This window comes from Mesoplodon mirus (assembly GCF_964341445.2).
Source record: "Mesoplodon mirus genome assembly, chromosome: 6".
In the NCBI taxonomy this organism is placed as follows: Eukaryota; Metazoa; Chordata; class Mammalia; order Artiodactyla; family Ziphiidae; genus Mesoplodon; species Mesoplodon mirus.
The window spans coordinates 60,892,625-60,909,150 of record NC_138982.1 but is presented as its reverse complement, the minus strand read 5'-3'; the positions used below and the strand labels follow the sequence as shown (position 1 = coordinate 60,909,150).

Sequence of the window (16,526 nt, the reverse complement as noted above, 5' to 3'; positions counted from 1 at the left end):
GAGCTTGAAATTTGTGTCACTGATTATAATTAAATAACATTTAGCTGCCTCGGTTTACATTTGTACAGATTCTATAAGAAGTTTTTCTTTAAAATTCAGAGGTGTAAATTGGCTCAGTTTGCAAGATGGCTGTATGTGTTTAATTTTACAAATAAGTCAAGAATATCTCTCTGGCTGTTTATCCAATACATTCTTTGGAAAGTAGAAGTATATGACAAACACTCATTTGAAATAAATATTATAATCATAACCAATTTTTAAATCATATTTTTATCTCATATTTGTTAAGAACCTAAATAAGGTTTTAAGTTGTACTGGGAATATATAAAATAAAATAATTATTTTTTTACTTAAACATTTCCGATAATTGTGACTAATAATCAAGCCCTTAAAATGATTTTCAGCCAGAATTTGAGCTGTTCAAGATAAATTGCAATGTATTATTTTAAACTGCTCTTAAGCTAACATATTTAGTGAAATCCACGCAAACTCATACATCCAAATTACCTTTTTATTTGTGTTCTTCAAGTTACACAGAAGTAAAAAAGAAACAGCAATTTCTTTTGCATTTGAAATGCCTTAACTGTGCATAAGAATGCAAGATACAGAGAGATTCTTAAGATTGCAAAGTCAGTGAAAGATTTTATCCTATGTGGCTTCAGGGCTACCATTTTGTAATGAAGCATTTTCTTAAAAAATACACATATTTTAACCATTTTTAATAAAAATAAAGGATTATTGAACCAAGATTTGGGAGACATGGGAATTTTACTTCTGACCTTACCTCTTCTCCATTTAAAATCTTCAATGGCTTACTACCGAACTTAAATTAATTCCCAAATCTTTACTGTGGACCACAGTGTCTTACATGTGCATCCAGAGGTTTCCTTTTGTTCTTGAGTATGCTATGCCTTTTCTACCTCAATGTCTTAAGACCTCTACCCCAAATTCTCTTTTCCTGTCAGGCTCTCCTCTTCAGCTACTGTCTCTCACATCATCCTGTTTATTTCCTTCACAGCACTCAGAATAATCTGTGATGATTTTTCTTATTGATTTACTCATATACTGTCTACCTCACCCAGCAGAATGAATAGTTCAGGAGGGCAAGGACATGGTCCTATTCCCTCATATGCATCTAGAGTCTACCACTGTGTATCTATTGTGTCATTCAATTTTCCAGCTTCTAACAGATCAATACCTGAAACCAAATTTCTGATAGCTGCGTCCTCTTTCCAACAAACCACAGTTTATAAAGCACCTTCTATATAGATTCTAGACATATGGGGATATCAAGTTATATGAGTCAGGTCCCTCCCTGCCTTCAAAGAATTGTATGTAATCTATTCAAGTATATAAAATGTGTCCTGTAAATGAGTAATTGCAGATATTTTGTCTTTTTAATTTCACTGTCCATATGTTCATTAATAGTATGTATAAATGCAATTTCTTTTTATATGTTTATCTTGTATCCTGCTGACTTGCTGAACTCACATTTTAGTTCGAGGAGTTTGTAGATTCCTTAGGATTTTCAGACAATCATGTCATATGCAAATAGGAATAGTTTTATTTCTTCCTATCTGATCAATGATCCTTTTATTTCCTCTTCTTGCCTGATTGCACCAGCTAGAATTTTTAGCACTATGTTGCATAGAGCAATGAGAATGAACATTCTTATGCTGTTCCTAATCCTAGGGGGAAATCATTTGGTCTTTTACCGTTAAGTAGAATGTTAGTTATAGGTTTCTTGTATATTCTCTTTATCAAGTTGAGGAAGTTCTCAGTGCTCCCATTTTCTTTTTATCGTGAGTACATTGTATTATGTCAAATGTTTTTTGACATTGATTGATACTATCATGTGAATTTTCTTCTTTGTTCTGTAAATATGAAGAGTACATTGATTGATTTTGAATATTGAACCAGCCTTGCATGCTGCACTAAACCTACTTGGTCATGTTGCATAATTTGTGTATATATTGCTGGATTCTATTTGCTAAAATTTTGTGAAAGATTTTTGCATTTTTATTGATGAGTGATACTGGTCTATAGTATTCTCTTTCTTCTTTTTTTTTTCTTTTTTAGGTACTGTCTTCACTGGGCTTTGGTATTAGAATAATACAAGCTTCATAAAATAAATAAATTGTAAAGTTTTTCTATTTTCTGGAAGAAATTGTAGAATTGATGTTAATTCTTCTTTAAACATTTGGTATAATTATTCAGTGAAACTATCTGGGCCTGGATATTTCTCTTTGGGGAGTGTTTAAATGATGAATTAATTTTTTCAGAGTTATAGGTCTATACACATTCTCTATTTCATATGAATGAGTTGTGGTTGTTTGTATTTCTTTTAAGGAATTAGCCCATTTCATCCAAGTTGCCAAAGTTGGCAGAGTTGTTTGCAGTAGTGCCTTATTATACTTTTGATGTCATCAGGGTCTATAGTGATATCCTGTTTCATGCCTGATATTGGTAATTTGTATCTTTTATTTTATTTTCTTTGTCAGCCACTATTGCCAATTTTATTGATCTAAGAACCAGCTCTTAGACATAGAGAATGGACTTGAGGACACGGGGAGGGGGAAGGGTAAACTGGGACGAAGTGAGAGAGTGGCATGGACGTATATACACTACTAAATCTAAAATAGATAGCTAGTGGGAAGCAGCCACATAACACAGGGAGATCAGCTCGGTGCTTTGTGACCACCTAGAGGGGTGGGATAGGGAGGGTGGGAGGGAGAAGCAAGAGGGAGAAGATATGGGGATGTATGTATATGTATAGCTGATTCACTTTGTTATAAAGCAGAAACTAACACACCATTGTAAAGCAATTATACTCCAATAAAGATGTTAAAAAAAAAAAGAACCAGCTCTTTGCTTCAATAATATTATCTATTTTTTCTGTTTTTAATTTTATTGCTTTCTGCTTTCATTTTTACTATTTCTTCACTCTACTTGATTTGGGTTTCTTTTGCTCTCTTATTTTAAGTTCTTACGGTCGGAGCTTAGATTATTGATTTGAGGCCTTTTCAATGTATTTAGTACTGCAAATCTCTCTCCCTCTCCCTCTCCCTCTCACTCTCAGCACTGCATTAACTGTGTCCTCAAATTTTTGATGTTGAATTTTTATTTTTATGCAGCTTGATAATTTTGATTTTCTCTAGAGATTTTCTCTTTGGCTTAGGGATTACATAGAAGATGTGTTCTGTTTAGTGTTCTGTGGGCACTTGACAAGAATGTATGTTCTGCTGTTGTTGAGTAGAGTATTTTATAAGTGTCAACTGGATCTTATGGATTGATGGTGGTTTTGAGTTCTATGTTCTTGATGATAGTTTTCTGTCTAGTTGTTCTGTTATTAATGGGTGAAAGAGTGGTGTTGAAGTCTACAACCAAAATTGTGAATTTGTCTATTTCTCCATTTCTATCAGCTTTTACTTTGCATATTTTGCAGTTCTTTTGTTTTGGTGCATATACATTTCGGATTGTTACATCTTCTTGGTGCATTGACCCTTTTATTATTATATAATGTCTCTTTCTGTCTCTAGTAATTTTCTTTGCACTGAGATCTACTTTACCTGATATTAATATAACTATTCCTGCTTTCTTTTGAGTAATGTTTGCATGATATGTATTTTTTCCATCCTTTTACTTTTGACCTGCCTATATCATATTAGGAGTGAGTTTCATGTAGACAGTATATAGTTGAGTCATGTTTTCTAAGTTACTCTTCAAATATGGGCCTTTTAATTGGCATAGTAAGCCATTTACATGGATGTTATTATTGATATGTCACAGCTTGTCTGCCATTTCTTTTTTCTGCTTATTGTTTGTTTTTTTAATTTTTCTGTATCTTTTTCTTATCTTTCTATGCATTATTATAACATTTTTTAGAATTCCATTTCATTTTATTCATAACAGTTTGTTTTTTTTTGTTTGTTTTTTTGTGGTACACAGGCCCCTCACTGTTGTGGCCTCTCCCGTTGCAGAGCACAGGCTCTGGATGCACAGGCTCAGTGGCCATGGCTCATGGGTCTAGCCACTCTGAGGCATGTGGGATCTTCCCGGACCGGGGCATGAACCCGTGTCCCCTGCAGTGGCAGGTGGACTCTCAACCACTGCGCCACCAGGGAAGCCCCATAACAGTTTTGAGTGTATCTCTTTACCTAGCTTTTTACTGGTTGTTTCAGGTATTATATTGTGTATAACTGACTTATCTACTGGTAGAATCATTTTATCAATTCAAGTGAAGTGTAGAAGCCTTAACTACTCTCTCTTTACTCTTCTCCATTCATATGTAATTATTTAACTATTTCCTCTATGTACATTTATAACCACATCAGACAATGTTATAGATTTTGCTCAGTTATTAAGTATAATTTAGAAGATTCAAGAGGGGAAGAAAATTTTTTTGTATTTATATATAAATAATATATATATAAATATTAATAAGAATAATAAAATTAAGAAAAGGAATTATAAATGAGAATATTTCTTATTCTTGCTCTTTTTTTTCTTTCTGATGCTCTTGTTCTTTCTTTCTTCCTGATGTTCCACTATTCCCTTTTTTTAAAAAATAATTTCCCTTCTATTTAGAAAAATGACATTATTTCAGAGTAGTGTGCTGGAGATAAATTCTCTTAGCTTTCCATCATGTGGGAAGGTCTTGGTTTCTCCTTCATTCCTGCAGGGTAATTTTGCTGGATATAGGATCCTGGGTTGTGTTTTTTTTCATCAGTTGAAAAATGTTGTCACTTCCTTCTGGTTTCCGTGATTCCTGATGAGAAATCTTTTGTTATTTCACATTTTTCTCTGATAGATAAGGTATCATTTCTTTCTTGTTGCTTTAAGGATTTTTCCTTTGACTTTAATTGTTGGAAGTTTGACTATGGTGTACCTTAGGGTCGGTTTTGGGGGGGTTAATTTGCTTGGGCTTCACTCAAGTTTTTGGATCTGTAGATATATGTCCTATCAAATTTGATTTATGTCCTATCAAATTTGATACATTTTTTGCCTCATTTCTTTGAACATATTTTCAGCCCCACTTTCGCTCTTCTATCCCCTAACACTTAATTGACACAATGCTATATAGCTTTGTCATAGTTCCATAGGTATCTGAGGCTCCACTTTTTTTCTTTTCTTTTTCAGTCTGTTTTCTCTCTGTTGTTCAGTTGGGTTATTTCTATTGTTCTATCTTCCATCTGCTGATTCTTCCCTCTGTCCCCTCCATTCTGCTTTTTAGCACATCCATTGATATTTTATTTCAATTATTGTGTTCTTCAGTTCTGAAATTTCCATTTGGTTCTTCATATCTTCTAGTTCTTTGCTGAGACTCTCTTTAATTTGTTTTAAGCATGTTTGTCATTGCTCATTGAAGCATTTTTATAATAGTGGCTTTAAAATCTTTGTCAGATAATTCTAACATTTCTAACATTTTGATATTGGCATTTATTGGTTGACTTTTTAAATCATTTTGAGATTTTCCTGATTCTTGATATTATTAGTGATTTTCTATTGAAACCTGGACATTTTGTGTATTATGTTATGAGACTTTATATCTCATTTAAATCTTCTATCTTAGTTGGTTTTCTTTGACACAACTCTAGGAAAGATAAGAGGAGAATGCCACCTGTTATTGCCTGATTGAGGTAGAAGTCCAAGTTTCCTATCTGGCTTCTGTGAACTCCTGAGGAGAGTATGACTCATTACTTCTGTGCAGGGATGGGAATTCTAGCTCTGCACTGGGCTGCCACTGATGCCACTTGGCTAGGAAGTGTAGATGTGCCTATTTACTGTTCCCATATGGCTTTAATGGCTACCATGGTGGAGCGGGCTCATTATCAGAGTGGTGGTGGAAGTTTTGACCCTCCAAAACCTTCCTCTGATACCACCCCAAGGGAGGGGGAGAAACACCTCATTACAGCCTGGTGAGGGGGATAGTCTAGCCTTGCCACTCAACCTCTGGTGTCATGTTTGGCTACAGCAGAGTGGTTATTTTGTAGAAATTTGCTGTCTTGTTAGGCTGCCTCTTTCCTGGTACTTTGACTAGAGAATTTCCTTCTAAAATTCAAATTACTTGATATTGTCTGCTTAATATTGCCCTACTGGTCACCCATACTTTCTTATTTAAATTGTGTAGGCCGTTCTTTTTCTTTTCTTTCCTTGCTTCATTTTGGATAATTTGTATTTCTAAGTTTTTTCAAGTTCCATAATTTTCTAATTATCTAATCTGCTGTTAATCCTATTTAGTGAAAATTTTATTTCAGATCTGGTATTCTTCTTCTACAAAAGTTCCCTTTTGTAGTTTTTTAATATCTTCTATTTTCCTCCTTATTAAATGCATTTTTTCTTTAATTCTTTAGGCATATTTGGTTTATTTATAGTGCTACTTTAATGTCCTTATCTGCTGATTTAATCATCACTAATATTTCAAAGTCTGTTTTTACTGTGTGAGTATTTTCTTGATTATGGGTCACATTTTCTTACTCTTTACGGATGTTTATTAATTTTTCATGTGGTATGGGACATTATGAATTTTACATGGTTGAGTGCTAGCTTTTGTTGTACTCCTTTAAAAAATATCATACATTTTTTTCTGGATGCCAAGTTAACTCATGTACAGATTAGTTTAATCCTGTCAAGCACTGTTTTTAAGATTTGTTAGGGTGAACCTAGAGTAAACTTTACTCTGGGATTCAATTAGCCATACTACTTAGCCATGGCCCTTCTGGAATCTCTACTGAATGCCCTGTGTAGTCAACAACATTTCTCCACTTTGGCTGCTGAGAACTGATTCCTGGCTCTGTGTGTGGTCTGGGAATTGTTTGGCTAACAGTTACCCTCATTCTTCTTTCCAGTGTGTTTTCTTTGTCTGATTTCATGGAGATTTACCCTATGTATATATTGAATTATATTTAGTCAAAGGTTCAAGAGGATCATTATATAGATTTTGGAGGGGTTTTTTTCTCCACATAACACTCTCCCACCCCCTTTCCAGCACTCCACAAATTCTACTTGCCTTAAGAATCATGATGTGGGATCTGTCTCTCCAGTTTAGGAAGATCATTGAGCTCTCCTTTGGTTTCTGTTTCATGTGCTGTAATCCAGAATTTGCCTCCAGCAGAACTCAGCAATAATTGAGCTTTTTGTTTCTCTTCGCTCTGTGTTCCACATCCTGTGCTGTCTGTTGACCAATATCCGTTGTTTATTGTAGAAGGTAAGCCCAGTTATGGTTACTCTTGGAGGATCACAAGCCCCATTTAAGTGTTACTACGTAAAGGGCACTGTCCTTTATCTCTAAACACAAGATAAACATTCTAATGTCTTTTCAGTCCTTCTTGACTGAAAATAATACTTGTGGCCCACATTCTACTTTCAAATGCCCTCCTATGTTCTGCAGCTGAGAATAAAAGCTGCAAATTTACAATCAAATGCTTCATTGTAGGAGATTTATTTTATGGTTTTTCTAGAGTCCAATCCATATGTTTTTTTCTAGAGCCCAATCCTTAAGTTCACAGTTAAAATCAGTCTCAAAAACAGAAGGGAGTTTTGACAGTACAATGCCTTGCTGTAGGGAGGTTATATGCAGCCATTTTCTGGACCGGTAACCCTCATAGTTGGAGACCTTGGGCATCAAGAAGGCATTAAGGGCAATAAGAGATTAAAGTAAATTTAGAGAAGCTCCCAGAGGTAGTCATCAATGAGAAGAACATATCAAAGACAACTGCAGTCTGCTTTATAATCTTGCCTCTGGTGGAATTGACTTCTCACTTTTCAGAGTTAAGAAAAGTTACCTCTCTCATTGTCTTAAGCAGGGGTCCCCAACCCCCAGGCTGCAGACCGGTACTGGTCTGGAGCCCGTTAGGAACCGGGCCACACAGCAGGAGGTGAGTGGCAGGCGAGCGAGTGAAATTTCATCTGCTGCCTCCCATCACTCCCCATCACTTGCCTACCACCTGAACCATCTCCCCCAACTTCCATGGAAAAATTTTCTTCCACAATACCAGTCCCTGGTGCCAAAAAGGTTGGGGACCGCTGGTCTTAAAAGCTGGTGGTAGAGGTTATGGAGTAAAGAAAGTAAGTTTCTGGTATAAACATGTCTGTGTAGGTCAACATCTTTTTCTTAACCTGTGACAAAGTATACAGAAAAAAATGAAGAAAACAAGCAAAACCAAAAAGGTCCAGCAAATTTTACTTTTGTGAAATTGTGGGGCAGATTGAATCTGCAGACTCTAATGTAAGAGTTTTTAGAGAGTTGATACTGGGCAGGAGCAACACAAGGAGAAAAAGGATGAGAAAAGGTAAGAAAAGAAGGAAGGCAGTAATAAAGATTTGTATAGAAATTGATGAAATAGAGAATAGAAAAACAGGAGAGAAAATTAATTAAAACTAAAAGTTGGTTCTTTGAAAGTGTCAATAAAATCAACAAACATTTAGCTAGTGACAAAGGAAAAAAGAAAGATGACTCAAATAACTAAAATCATTAATGAAAGAGGGACATCACTACTGACCCTAAGGAAATTTAAAAAGAAAATAGGATATACTATGAACAACTGTGTCACAACAGATTAGATAACTTAGATGAAATGAACACATTCCTAGAATGACAACAACTACTGAAACTGACTTCTAAAGAAATAGAAAATCTGGTTAGACATTTAATAAGTAAAGCTAGACTTATCATGGTGACCATTTCATAATGTATTTAAATGTCGAATCACTATGGTATACACCTGAAACTGACATAACACTGTTCCTTAACTATATTTAAATTGTAAAAAAAAGGTAAAAAAATAAGTAAATAAAATAGTGTAGTATTTGAGTGTGACCTACACACATGCTACTGGGGGAAAAAAAAAGAGAGAGAGAGAGAGGGATAGAATTAGTAATTTTAAAACTTCCCAGGGCTTTCCTGGTGGCACAGTGGTTGAGAGTCTGCCGGCCGATGCAGGGGACACGGGTTCGTGCTCCGGTCCGGGAAGATCCCACATGCCGCGGAGTGGCTGGGCCGGTGAGCCATGGCCGCTGAGCCTGTGCTCCGCAACGGGAGAGGCCACAACAGTGAGAGGCCTGAGTACCGCAAAAAAAAAAAAACAAAAAACAACTTCCCAAAAGGAAAGTTTAAACTGAGATGGTTTCAGTGGTAAATCATACCAAGCATTTAAAGAAAAATTAATACAGATTCTTCACAAATTATCCCAAAATATAGAAGAGGAGAGAACAATTCCCAGATCATTCCATGGGGCCAGTATTACCCTGATACCAAAATCAGATAAGGATTTCACAAAAAAGAAAACTACAGACCAATATCTCTTATGCATGTAGATGTAAAAATCCTCAGCAAAATATTAGTAAACCAAATCCAACAATTTATAAAACTGATTATACACTATGATCAATTAGGATTTATCTCAGGAAATCAAGGTAGGTTCAACATCTGAAAATCAATTATTGTAATATACCATATCAAACCCCACCTGATCATTTCAATAGATGCAAGAAAAAAAACTTGACAAAATCCAACTCCCTTCCATGATAAAAGAACTCAACAAACTAGAAATAGAAGAGAACTTCCTCAACCTAATAAATGGAACCTATGAGAAACACACAGTAACTTTACATTAAATAGTGAAGTGCTAGAAGCTTTCCCCGTATAATCAGGAATGAGGCAAGGATATCTATTCATGCCACTTCCATTCAACATTGTACTGCAAGTTCTAGCCAGAGTAAAAAGGCAAGAAAATAGAAGACATCCAGACTAGAAAGGAAGAAGTAAGATATCTCTGTTCACAGATGACAGGATCTTGTAACAGAAAATTTTAAGGAATCCACCTAAAAAATCTATTAGAATTAACAAGGAAATCCAACTAAGTTGTAGGATTAAAGATCAAACTATAAAAATCAATTGGATTTCTATACACTAGCAATGAAAAATCTGGAAGTAAAGTTAAGAAACGATTCTAGTTATTATAGCATCGAATAAAATACATAGGAACAAATTTAACAAAAGAAGTGCCAAAATTATATAATGAAAACTGTAAAACATGTTGAAATAAGCTAGATACTAAAATAAATGGAAAGACATCTCGCGTTCATGGATCAGATAACTTAATATTGTTCAAATGGCAATACTCCCCCAAATTGATCCACAACTTCAATTCAATCTCTCCCTACATAAAAGCAAGAAGTAGAACAATGTATATTGTATCTGTGATAGATAGATAGATAGATAGATAGATAGATAGATAGATAGATAGATATTTGTATCACTTATATTTTCATAAAGTCTGGAAGGATTTACAGGAAATTAACAAAAGCATGCAAGCATTAATGTACTGCCAGCTTACATTTTGTGGTAGTTGTTACATTGAAACTGGGTGAATGTGGGAGCAAGGTAGCTTTATTCATTTTTCTGCTTTTTATATTCTGTGCATTATTTTAAAAAGGGAAATGGGGAACATACAGGAGTAGGAATTCCCACCCCAGCAGCTTGTAATGTAGCCAAGGCTGATTTACAGTCAGATCAGGATCACTTAGCTCATCAATTCAACAAATAAGCTCTGTGGGGAGGTACTCCTTATAAGACGTGTGGCTTCACATTACCTTGGACATCCAGAGAATATGACTAAGACTAAGAAGAGAGCAAGTGAGGGGAAAAGGAGATCAGAAGGAGGTTACTCACTAATTCCAGTGGGTTCTGAACTTCTTTATTTCAGCTCCATGGCAGCTGTAGCTAAGACTCTCCCGTGTTGCTCCAATTGGCCTTTTCTTGGCACCGTGGTTGCTTATCCAAAGGCAGAGGAGATCTAGAGGAGGTGAAAGGTTTATCTGAGGATAATTGCTGCTCAAAGGAGTAGAAAAGGTGGGGAGAGAAGGAGAAAAAATGCGAAGGTGTGTGGAGGAGTTCCTGCTGATTCTGTTTAACTTTGGGTATAAGAGGGCAGCAGATGGACTTTTGAGAAGAGTAAAATTAGCCAGTTCTTTGACCTTGATCCATGTTTGGATTTGTTCAGATTTTGGAGTTCAGATCACAAAGTGGGAAATGTTTTGTTGGATTAGCATCATCTGAAAGTGGGAAAGACTTTCCAGAGACCTTACCATCTTTATGTAAGAAATCCTCCTGTCCCAGTCCTCTTTTACCTTTCTCTACACTTCTGCTTTGTACATCTTTCTAAAGTTAATGAATTGAAAACTATCACTGCTTAATTGCTTTTAGCGATGGACCCCTGCATGGGTGGAAATGGATGTGCTCACATCTGTCAGAGTGAGCATGGCATGGCCAGGAGTGCCTGTCACCCAGGGTACCAGCTGTCTGAATACAAAAAGGCCTGTGCATGTTGGAAGTTGAAACTGATGGATTAATTGGGTAATTGTTTGAAATTCTGTGGTAATTCAGTTTTGAATAGTCAGAACAGCTAGGAGAAAGGTGTTTTCATTTATGCTTAAAAAAGAACATTTATATTCTTATTTGATCATTCTGAAAGGTATTTTTATGAAACTGTAAAAACTCAGTGAAATTTTTAGTTACAAAAAATGATCTGGTGTAGTTTCAGAATTAATTCTTTTTGTTTTCTGTTTTTCATTCTGAAGTGAATTCCAGAATTAATATTTCAAAACCTTCCATAACCTCACAGGGAGTTTTTTATTATAGGCTACAGAAGGTGGGGATAACCTTTGAAAAGCAACTATGTGCAAATGAGTGCTCTCAGAAGTTAGGAATAATTAAAACCAAAAAGGAAGAAACTCTGTAACTACAAGGTTACATATTTCTGTTTCCTAGAAATAGCAAAACAGACACACTTCAATTCAAAGATGAAAGTGATAAATTACTTCATGACCAGAACTGATAAATGAAGTCATTCCTGTGGGACTGTCTTTGTTTTAATAACTTCTGAGAAATCACAGAATCCTTCATTTTTATCACAGCATTTCCATGAAATGAGAAACACTTTATTTGCATTAATTAAGAAAATACAAAATGTTTCCTGACTTATGGGACTGATAAACACTTTAAGAAATTGAAAAAGAATTAGACATAAAAATTAGTGTGAAGTTAGTTTTTTTTTTTTCTTTAAGCCAAAGCCAAGATAAAGTTTTCTGTGGATTATGTTAACGTACTTTTCTGACAGAGAACATTTCTGCTTTGGTTCTCTGTTTGCATAGCACCTACCTTACTGAGTTTCTGACACAGAATAGGATCTTATTAAAATTTGTGGAAAATTGACAAGTGTATACATATATAGATATATCCATACTTATCTATATAATATCTTTTTCAAATTTTTATTTTAATAATATCTGGTACATTATTCCTAAAAGGTCTGTCCCCAAAGTTACTGCCTATGTAGGGTTTTATAAATACCTTAGAAAAATGAGTATTTCTCTTAAGAGTCCTGGTGGGGGGTGGCATGCAGGACCATACAAGGAGGAGGTTCTATTTGGGAAAATAATGGTGAGACTTATCCATTTAAAGGGGGGGGGGGCTGCAGAAACTACATGGGCCACAAAATGATGTTATACTGAATAGACTTGGCCATCAGTGTCAGGAGAGAGAGAGGGCACCAGTGTTTAAATGGCATTGCCCTGTAACAATCATATGTACAATATACACCATGGATTGCTACATATGAAGGCTCCAAATCTGCCTTGTGTATGGCCACTTGTGCTGTCTTAAATCAGAGAGATACCATTTTTGGTTAAGAATTTGATATATATTCATGAAGACAAATTACAGTGATTTCTGCCTGTATTATTAGAGGATAGAAAAGGTCTATTTTTTGTTTGTTTTCTCTTTCTTCAAATTAATAGATACTAGTAGGTTCTAATAGGTAGAAAGAAGTGTTTGAGAACATAAGACCTACAGTAGAGTTCATGTCATTCGCAGTTGGTTTATTTGCAAATATGGAGCCTATGTGGTATTTTACTGTTACGTTTGATGTTGGGGGTTGAGAGGCAGGGGATGCTTTAGTGCATTTTTATAGTTTACAAATAAACCTTAATTCCAGCTCTGAAGACACAGCTCCTGTGTATCTCTTTCTGCAGAGGTAAACGAGTGTGCTGAAGGGCTTGCTTCCTGCAGCCATCGCTGTGTGAACACCATGGAATCTTTCATTTGTGCCTGCCACCCTGGTTTTGAGCTGGGAGCTGATGGAAAACAGTGTTCCAGTAAGTGGCAATAATCGCAGCCCAGGAAATGTGTGGCATTTTACAAGTATTAAACAAGAGTAACAAACAAAAGAACTACACTGAATGTCTTGCTAAAGTGGAAGCTCCTGAGAATGTTTTCCACTGGAGTAGGCTGGGTGTGGGAGCTTCGAAGGCCAGCCCCCTCGTTTTAATTTGACAAAACAGGGGCCCAGAGTCAACAGAAAATGGTCGGCATCATGATCCACAGTGTAGACCACAAGGACTAAGTCTCAGGTCTTCTGACTCGGGGCTCTCTTGGACCCATGGCTGTCCTTTGTGAAGAGTCTGTCTTCCTTCACCACCTCTGCTGTGCAATATTTATTGAACACTAATAATTCCAGTGTAAAACTCAGGAAAAAGGAACTAGCAGGACTGAAGGAACCAGCAGCACAAGGGGCAGCTCTAGATTGTAATACCACGTCTGATTTCCCATCTCAGTTCCAAAGAGGCCCTTTCCAGTTCTCCACATCTTAGTAAACCATCCATTCCGGGCAGAAGTCAAAAATTCAATTATGCAAATAAGTAAGTGACAGAACCGGGACTTGAACTAGGGTCTTTAGGCTCCAAATATACTATCCTTTTAACTTTGTTATGTGTTTCTAGACATCATATGTCTCTTGATCCGTTTTAATTAAGGAAGAAGAATAAGGCTAATGATAAACAGAATAAATTATGTAGTGTTTTTACCTAAGCTCTCTCATGAAGAGACATTCTTAAGGTCACTAAGTTTTTCATTCACTTCCACTGCATAAAACTCTAATTCTTTAATGCCTGGGTTGTCAGTGTAGCCTTAAGGTCTGTTGGTATATTTCTACTGCTTAAAGACAGGGCAGTTTTGCTGCAGTGATATTTGTCTTTTAAAGAGCAAACTAAATAACATGGGAGAGAAGAATTAACTACTAATTAGGATATAACTTCTTTTGAAGTGAATCTTTCTCTCAATGCCCTGAGGAGTCCTTTCAGGCAGAGAAAAATGTGGATGGGTTTTCCTTTCTTATTAATATTTTGGCTTTTTAATGTGGCCAGAGGTTTAGGAGATGAGTACATTTTACAGATGCCTGAAATAAAATCCCTTGCAATCTGACTGGTGAGTTCTCAGTTATCATGAAAGAGGGGGTCATTATTGCTAATGAGTCATGAGGCTTTCTGTGAAAGTCACTTGGGAAAGCAATTTTCCCTAGAGTTGAATACATTTGGTAGAAGTGTATTTTTACATTTATTTCCCTCATGTGAATATTTAGCTAAGTTCTTTGTATAGCTCTCATCAGACCTCAATATTTACTAGCTGCCATACAAAACTTTCTTGGTGAAAACTGGTATTTTGAGTGCTTTAAAATTTGTAGGTGGGGTAAATGTTTTCAGAACATGGTAATGTTTAACAATGAGGGACTTCCCTGGTGGCACAATGGTTAAGAATCCGCCTGCCAATGCAGGGGACATGGGTTCGAGTCCTGGTCTAGGAAGATCCCACATGCTGCAGAGAAACTGAGCCAGTGTGCTACAACTGCTAAGCCTGCACTCTAGAGCCCACGAGCCACAAATAGTGAGCCTGTGTGCCACAACTAGTGAGCCCACGTGCCACAACTACTGAAGCCCATGTGCTTGGAGCCCATGCTCTGCAACAAGAGAAGTCACCTCAATGAGAAGGCCCTTGCACCACAACAAAGAGCAGCCCCAGCTCGCTGCAACTAGAGAAAGCCCGTGCGCAGCAAAGAAGACCCAACACAGCCAAAAATAAATGAATTTTAAAAAAGAAAAAAACAATGGATTACGTGTTCTTCATGTAACAGTATATTTTAGGCAAATATTGTTTTAACTTTTTCCTAGGACAACAATATTTTGTATTTATATCATTTCTTCTCAGAGGCTCTCAAAATACTGTATAGCATAAACATCAAATCCTCAAAGTGTGCTATGAATGAACTATCACTATCTTGTGATTAGAAATTAGAAAATTCCAGATCTAGCATAGTTAAATAAAACTGTCCCAAAACTACCAAGCAGTATATAGTGAACCTAAGTTCCGTATGTATTTAATGAATATTTAATATATTGAGTAACTAATGATTATTTGCTATCTATGAGAAACCACGGGGATCAGGTTTTAAAGTTTTTTAAAGCATATTTTTAGGTATGATAGTTAAACATTATCATCTGTATCAAGAATGCAGACTCTTAGCTTACTTCTAGTGGCCAGTTCTAGATGAGTATGTGCATGTCTGAGTCCCTTATAGTTTAGCTCTTTATGAGGTTACAGTAAAGTCATTTATATGTAAAGTACCTCTGGCAGTCTTACAGCTGCATTGATCACAGGGAAACAAGAATAGGAGTCAAAATTTGAAATATGTCTCCCTACAGAGTATATGCTAACATACTGTGAAAAATATCAGTTCCCTTAATTATTTCAGCCTTTCCTTTAGCTCTCTTATTTTGCTGTGTCCTAAACTAGCTGTTTCTAAACCCAAAGCCATTCTTATTTTCAACAATAAATTGATTAGCATAATCTTTTTTTGTTTATTCAATCATTCAAAGCCTATTTTTTTAAATTAATTTTAGCACTCTTTTTTTTAACATCTTTATTGGAGTATAATTGCTTTACAATGGTGTGTTAGTTTCTGCTGTATAACAAAGTGAATCGGCTATACATATACATATATCCTCATATCCCCTCCTTCTTGCATCTCCCTCCCACCCTCCCTATCCCACCCCTCTAGGTGGTCACAAAGCACCGAGCTGATCTCCCTGTGCTATGTGGCTGCTTCCCACTAGCTATCTATTTTACAGTTGGTAGTGTATATATGTCAATACTACTCTCTCACTTTGTCCCAGTTTACCCTTCCACCTCCCCGTGTTCTCAAGTCCATTCTCTACTCTCAAAACCAATTTTTGAACATCTGTTACGAGCTGGGTAATACAAGATGATGAAGGCACAGAGGAATGAGCACAATGACAGGGATGTGCCCTGGGCGCCCTGGGACACATGGCTGCTGCCTAGCGTAGACTGGAAGCTGGAACCAGGGAGCATGATTTCTGTACATGTAACTATACAGGAACATAGCAGATACCTTGGCAGTTTGAATGGTGATATAGGCTCTCAAGGAATACCACAATCCTAAGTGCCCTTGTCCTGTTCTTTCCCATCTTTCTTCTTTCAAAGGATTCAGGAGTTAAGAATGGAAGGAAATGAACCAATGTAGTCGCTCTCATTTAGAGGTGTGTCCAAGCAACACAAACGAAGAACAATAGAGGCCAATGGTGAAAATAGCAGAGTATCTAATTCCATATTTTTAACAATGATGCAAAACATTCTTTTATTTTTCATTTTCTCACTTAGAAAATGATTGATTATA

General features: G+C 36.2%; 1 pseudogene across 1 annotated transcript in view; it reads left to right on the top strand.

Moving 5' to 3' along the window:
* LOC309805955 overlaps nucleotides 1–16,526 on the top strand; it is a 193,352-nt pseudogene that overhangs the window by 104,806 nt on the left and 72,020 nt on the right. Inside the window, exons 3-4 of the transcript in view lie at nucleotides 11,207–11,326; nucleotides 13,033–13,155. The product of the transcript in view is annotated as an uncharacterized misc_RNA (transcript). The remainder of the gene's footprint in view (nucleotides 1–11,206; nucleotides 11,327–13,032; nucleotides 13,156–16,526) is intronic.